At 38.9% G+C, this 6,626-nt stretch overlaps 1 protein-coding gene across 2 annotated transcripts in view; it reads left to right on the top strand.

Annotated features, from left to right (window-relative positions):
- The first annotated feature begins 3,441 nt into the window (after positions 1–3,441).
- Positions 3,442–6,626, top strand: part of LOC134631097 (peroxisomal succinyl-coenzyme A thioesterase-like) — a 28,050-nt gene continuing 24,865 nt past the window's right edge. For both annotated transcript variants that reach the window (XM_063479080.1, XM_063479079.1), the window contains exon 1: positions 3,442–3,626. The gene's annotated coding sequence lies outside the window, so the exon portion shown is untranslated. The remainder of the gene's footprint in view (positions 3,627–6,626) is intronic.

Here is a 6,626-nt window from a genome sequence, read left to right as displayed (position 1 = left end):
ATTTGATGGAAAGAGAACCATAGTGCTCAGAGAATATTAACTTAACCTAAGCTTAAGAATATACCTACCATGTTAAAACTACAATGTCCAGAAGGTGGACGACAAAAGGAGCATGTTATTTCATGCCAATTATTTGTTGTTGATTTGTTTCATGCAAGTTATAATATATTTTAAAATATTAAGTAAAATATAACATATAGTCAAAAAAAGAAAATAAATCTTAGTATTCCTTAGGTCGTGGTGGATGAGTGGAAGCCAAGAATAAAATAAATAATGATCGATCACACTAGATCTGACCTAATACGCCTACCTATATCTTTCACTTAGATGTGGAAATAGCTGGGGAAAACCCTTAAATATACAAGCTGCAGATCTCAAGATTTTGGACACACACACTTAAGTGAAGGACAACGTCAACAAACCTAAACAAACAAAACGAAGTGTTTTGTTTTGGTAATAAAAGGCTACTGAAAACAAGTCATGTTTCCCAGCTAACACAGGGGAAGAGGCAGGACAAGTTTTGACATGAGGAACCCGTGACATGGGCAAGTACTCTCTGGACTCTATGTTCCTTTAAGATTCCACCATTCCAGTAAAACCTAAAGATGCTCCATTCCATTAAGATCTGTTGTCTGGGGAAGCACCTAAAATCCATTGACACTAATCGTCATGTTTTGGAAGCCAGACTGAGATGATTTCACTTTGGTAAAATGATGCATTGTCATGCTAAAAGTAGCTATTAGATCAAGCATTATGACTCAGACATAGTTTAGAGTTCAGATCATCATGAACTGGCCATATAGGGCCCGTGGAACACCAAGAAAACACTGTCCACAACCATTACACAACCAGACTGTACTTTTGATATACGGCAGTTCTAGCCAGTTATTTGGTAACATGTTAAAAAATAATGGCAGTTAAAGCTAATGTAAGCTGGTGAAATGAAATTAAATCAGTTGTTGTGATCAAAAATAAATGATATGTTTTCCCAAAGCACTTCACTTACATTTCAGTCTTGTCTCGCTTTTCAGAGAAAACAATCAGTCCCCATGATCACAGATGTTCCCTTTTTGCTTTGTGTCTTTTGGTCTTGGTTTTCAGACTCCCCACCCATCCCACCCATGTCAGCAGAATAACCCGTGACTCTGGTGAATATAAAATGTATGAGTTGCTGAGCTTTTCTGTCTGACTCTCTTTAACTAGTCTGTGTTGTCAGGCATTGTGTGCATGTTTCTGTGGACAGAAAAGAGGCGTAGCTGAAGACATTTTTCACCATGTCAGTCTCTGCTGACCTTTGACCTCTTAACTCATCTCAATATGCTTGTTTTTCCTTACATAGTTGTTACCATGATTAGCTCGATAGCATCCAAGAGAGTGTAGGTCCTCCTGGAGGTCCTTGCATAAAGGAACTGATATTGGTCCTGCTGTTGGGTTAAGGACTTTCAGCCACACTGAGATAGCTTTTGGGCAGGTAGTTAGACCATATATACACACATATGTATATACATATACATATATAGATATAAATGTTTGCATGTGTACCCTATCTCCTCTTTAAAAGGTGATCAATGTGAGCGAAAAGAACCAGTTTTAAATTGAATATCTAGGCACTTGTTTATTAGCAGCCTGTTGCAAAAAACAAAAGACTTTCCATTTTTTTTCTCTTTTGTTTCAAAATTAAAAATGCCAAAGACAACATGGTTCTACAGGCAAACTAGTATTTTTGGACCAACAAGGTGATTTCCAGAGAGCAAGTGGCTGAAAACTTGGAATATCTTGGAATGGTGTGTAGTGTCTTCTTTGAAAAAACAAAACAAAAAACAAAAAAACGAAATCTCAACAAGGGGAGGACAAATGAAGAAATAGCAGGCCTAAGATAAGATAAGATAACCTTTATTAGTCCCACACGTGGGAAATTTGTTTTGTCACAGCAGGAAGTGGACAGTGCAAAGTTATGAAGCAAAAATTAGAATAAAATAAAATAAGAATAAATACAGTACACAACTCTACAGAATAGAATAAAATAAAATACTATATACAGTAGAATAAAATAGAATAAAATATACAATAAGATAAAAATAGAATACAAATGCTATATACAACTGAGTAAAAATACAATGATGCCAGAAAAGATTATTGCACATTAGTGTTATTGCACATGTGTGGATGTGTGTGTTTGATCAGTTAAAGTCTTTGTTGTGGAGTCTGACAGCAGTGGGGAGGAAAGACCTGCGAAATCTCTCCGTCCCACACCGTGGGTGCCGCAGTCTCCCACTGAAGGAGCTGCTCAGTGCTGTCACAGTCTCATGCATGGGGTGGGAGATGTTGTCCAGCAGGGATGACAGCTTAGCCACCATTCTCCTGTCACTCACCACCTCCACTGGGTCCAGAGGGCATCCTAGAACAGAGCTGGCCCTTCGGATCAACCTGTTCAGTCTCTTCCTGTCCCCAGCAGAGATGCTGCCACCCCAGCAGACCACACCATCAAAAGTTGGCTGAGGCCACCACAGAGTCATAGAAGGTCTTCAGGAGTGGGCCCTCCACTCCAAACGACCTGAGTCTCCGCAGCAGGTACAGTCTGCTCTGCCCTTCCCTGTAGAGGGCGTCTGAGTTATGAGTCCAGTCCAGTTTGCTGTTCAGATGAACACCAAGGTACCTGTTGCTGTCCACAGCCTCAATGTCCATACCTTGGATGTTCAGTGGTTGCAGTGGAGGATGTTTGTGCCTGCGGAAGTCTACCACCAGCTCCTTGGTTTTACTGGCATTGATCTGGAGGTAGTTCAGCTGGCACCAGTCCACAAAGTCCTGAGTCAGCATCAATAAGCATCAATATGTAGACTGGAAGTCAGGGGAGAGGTACAACAATATATCTACAGCCAACTACATTTACATTAAAGGAAGTGGTTTTGGGATCTTTCAAAGCAGTTAGCTTCTTGAATGTACATCATTGGCTTCATTTTTCAGCATGACAATGGCTTCACTGTTTTTAAAGCAGCATGGGATCATCTTGGCAGTAAAATAGTAAAAACACCTAAAGAAGAGCTTTGCAAATCCCTTCAAGAAGCCTTGCGAACTATTAATGAAAAACTTAAATTTCAAGCACGCTTGCTCAAGATAATTTTGTGTGTGCGTGACTTTTAAGACAATTAGATTTGTACGTTCTGTATTTGCCCTATACTGCATTAACCTTTATGTTTTTAGATGTTTCAGTAAATGACTATAGCAGTGTTTCTACTTTATAAAGGTTGACTGTTAATATTTTAGTATAATTCTCTATTGATCACATGAAGTCCTGAATGATGACTGTTTTTAAGGTTTCCTTGGGTGCCCCAGATTAAGACCGCTTACCGCTGTCTGATGACGCCATCTTGTGTCCAGCGGTGCATACACGGTAGTGAGCACGTCCCTGTGGGAGGAGACTGTAGCTCCCTTTCACGCAGCTTGTGTAGAAGCTTTGAGTTCGCAGTTTTGTTGACCCGACTTTTAAAGCTAGATTCTTCGGTAAGTTTAAGACCCTTATAGGGAACTTGCAGACCAAAAATCGACGGAGAAGCAACAAACCCGAAGACACCAGCTCAGAGGTCTGCTGCTAACAGGAAGTTGTTCACGTGATTTAACAGATAAAGGTAAGAAATGTTCCACATTCGCTACAATGTTTATGCAGCTGTCATTGAGTTAAATGTGTTTTTCCACTGATGTGCTAGCTAGACTACTATCAAGGTCTGTTATATCACTTACATTCAGGTTACTATATTTCATTTAATATTATATTTCTTCCAATACATGTGTAATAAAGATTAATATAGCTTCAAGACAGGTCGCCAGCAAAAACTAGTATTTTAATGACTTGTCAATAAATTTCAAATGTTTTGGCATTTTAAGCCTCTGGGCTCTATCCTGGCCATTTGTGGCCACTTCACTTTTCTTTTTTCAACCATTTTTGTTCTGTTAATGCAAATGGAATGAAACTTCCCAAAGGTGTTATTTTTTTTCAGAGTTTTTAATTTTCAACATCAACTCCTTAATAATATCAATAATATTCACTATACACCAAATTGTTCCTCTTGACTCTATCGTGGCCATTTTTGGCCAATTGAAACCCATTATAACCACCTTTTTTGATTCCTTGTTATTGACAGTAATATATCATGCGATTTAATTTTCAACAAATTGCTTTCATTCTAAACTCAACACATGAAAATTGTAGTTTTTAATGTTTTTTTTACCAAATTACATCATTTACCCATTTTTGGCCAAGCAAGCAATTTCATGTAATATTCCGAGTTTCTAGTAGCGGCCTTTGATGGCTTACCACACTCCAATGGACCAATATAATGAAACAATTTTGACATAGGTTTGATCTTAAGGATCTAATAGTTTGTGTTTGTGCATGACATTGCAGCACAAACATGTATTTGCAAGACAGACTGGAATAAATAATGACGCATCATAGGGCTGTGCGATATGACCAAAATCTCATATCCCGATATTAAGACATCTATCGTCCGATAACGATATAAATCACAAAAATGTAACATTTTCTGTAAATTCTGTGAATCTCGGGCAGCTCGACTTGCGTGAAGTGTTTCCAGCTGGGCGTCGCGTACATTTTTAGACATAGGTTGTAACGGCCGCCGTTTTCTTTATGAGTATTTATTACACAGCGTGCTGCGGGGAAAAGCCTGTTCTAACGTTCGAGTAAGGTTTATTTTTTAGCACCTGGCGGCTCTTTTTTGCTTCTCATCCGTAAACACTCTGCATCTTTCACGTGATTCAGTTTATTTTGAAAAGTCTCAACAGGATCTTGAGCTTTATTGTGAAAGGTTTATGTGGAACAAGCGGACATGCGGTGGTTTTACCGTCGTTGTTGCTAACGACAACGCATTAAAACAAGCGCTTGTCTGTCTGTAGTGTGGTTATATTAAATATAATAGAAAGAGAGAACTTTAAGAAATTAATATAGCCACTACAGTGACCATCAAAATAATGAAAAAATATTGCCATAAACAGTTTATTTTGCGACACCACGAAACAAACGATAGCGTAAAATGAAACGATAGACGTTTTTATATCGTCATCCGATATATATCGTTATATCGAACAGCCCTAACGCATCAAACATTACATAGGCTGCAGTGAATTTCTGTCGATGCAGGCTATTGAGCTTTGAGGTTCCCAGTCAAACTCAGCTTTGAAGCACATGTTAAAAGCGCTTTTACTCTTGTATTTTTCATAAAAAGATACCATACCCAAAATATTAACTCTAGAAACAAAAACAAAAACAAAAAAAACCCCAATCACAGGACATTTTGCAGAGTTCAAACCTGCAGCTGCAGCGCAAACAACAACAAACACTGTTTGTAAACGTGTCCTGGAGTTTATGCAGGTGCAGACAGAGCTACTGCTGTAAGTAAGCCTAACAGCTTCCAGATCATTTATTCTGGCAATATGGCAAGAAAGTCATCACTGCTTCAAGCACTGCCTATATGATCTGGTGAGAGAGCAAGGACAGCAAGCAGTCCTCTGCCCTTGAAGAAAAGACATCTGCCCAAGATGAAGAAACTTCCTCTCCAGAAGATGAGGGGACAATCTCCAAAGAGGCTGACTGCATCACCACTAGGGCTGCCACAAACGATTATTTTGATAGTCGACTAGTCACCGATTATTTTTGCGATTAGTCGACTAATCAGATCATGCATCCATTGAACGTAAAACGTACAGCTTATTGCACCAGCAGCATCTGCTCTTATATAACTATCTTTAGCTTACAGCTTTAAGTGTTTAAAGTATGTGCTAACTAAAAATAAAGACAAGATGATAGTTTATTAAATTTTAATGAAATTTGCAGATTGTTTCGGTGAAGTTTAATAAACTCCTTGCTATCTAAAATATAACGGGACACCGGAGTATATTCTCGAGCATCTCACACTTCTGATAATCAGTTGTCTGCTTGACGTTTATTCAGCTGTGTAAAAACTATAACTTTAATCTCAGGCAAACCGATTTACTCAGGAACAAATAAAATACTAAAAAAAAGCCAAACAATAACATTTTTAAGTTATCTAAGTGACTTATGCATGTTTAACCTGAGCAGCGAAAGACGGCGGTGGGTTTGAAAATGATTTGCCGGGAGTCCGGTGTTCTCACGGGCTCTAGTGAGCCTTTCCCCCGGCTAGATATTGAGCTAGTGGTTAACAGACGTCTCCGAAAACGTCGGAGCGCTTTTGAAAATATGTGGTGTCTTGATAAACTGAGCAGATATTTGAGGTTTACACAGTTACATTCTTGCCTGAAAATATGTTAAACGTTTATTTTGTGACCCAGAAAGAATAATAAGAGTAATATTAAAACTAACTAGCTGCCGCCATTGTTGGAAACTGAGCTGGGCTGCGCTATGAATTCTGGGACAGAGCTACTTCTTCTTCTTCGGGGTTTAACGGCAGCTGGCATCCTTGTACATGCAGTGCTGCCATCTTCTGTTTCAGTCCGTTATTACACTCTTAAATCCTACTACTTATTCCTGCGTCTTTTGGGATCTTACAAAGCTTCAAACGACGCGTCGACTATTAAATCAGTCGTCGACGATTTTGATAGTCGACGTAATCGTGACTAGTCGACTAATCGTG

The sequence above is a fragment of the Pelmatolapia mariae genome, linkage group LG7, assembly GCF_036321145.2.
Source record: "Pelmatolapia mariae isolate MD_Pm_ZW linkage group LG7, Pm_UMD_F_2, whole genome shotgun sequence".
Taxonomy (NCBI): Eukaryota; Metazoa; Chordata; class Actinopteri; order Cichliformes; family Cichlidae; genus Pelmatolapia; species Pelmatolapia mariae.
This window is presented reverse-complemented; position numbering and strand designations above follow the sequence as displayed.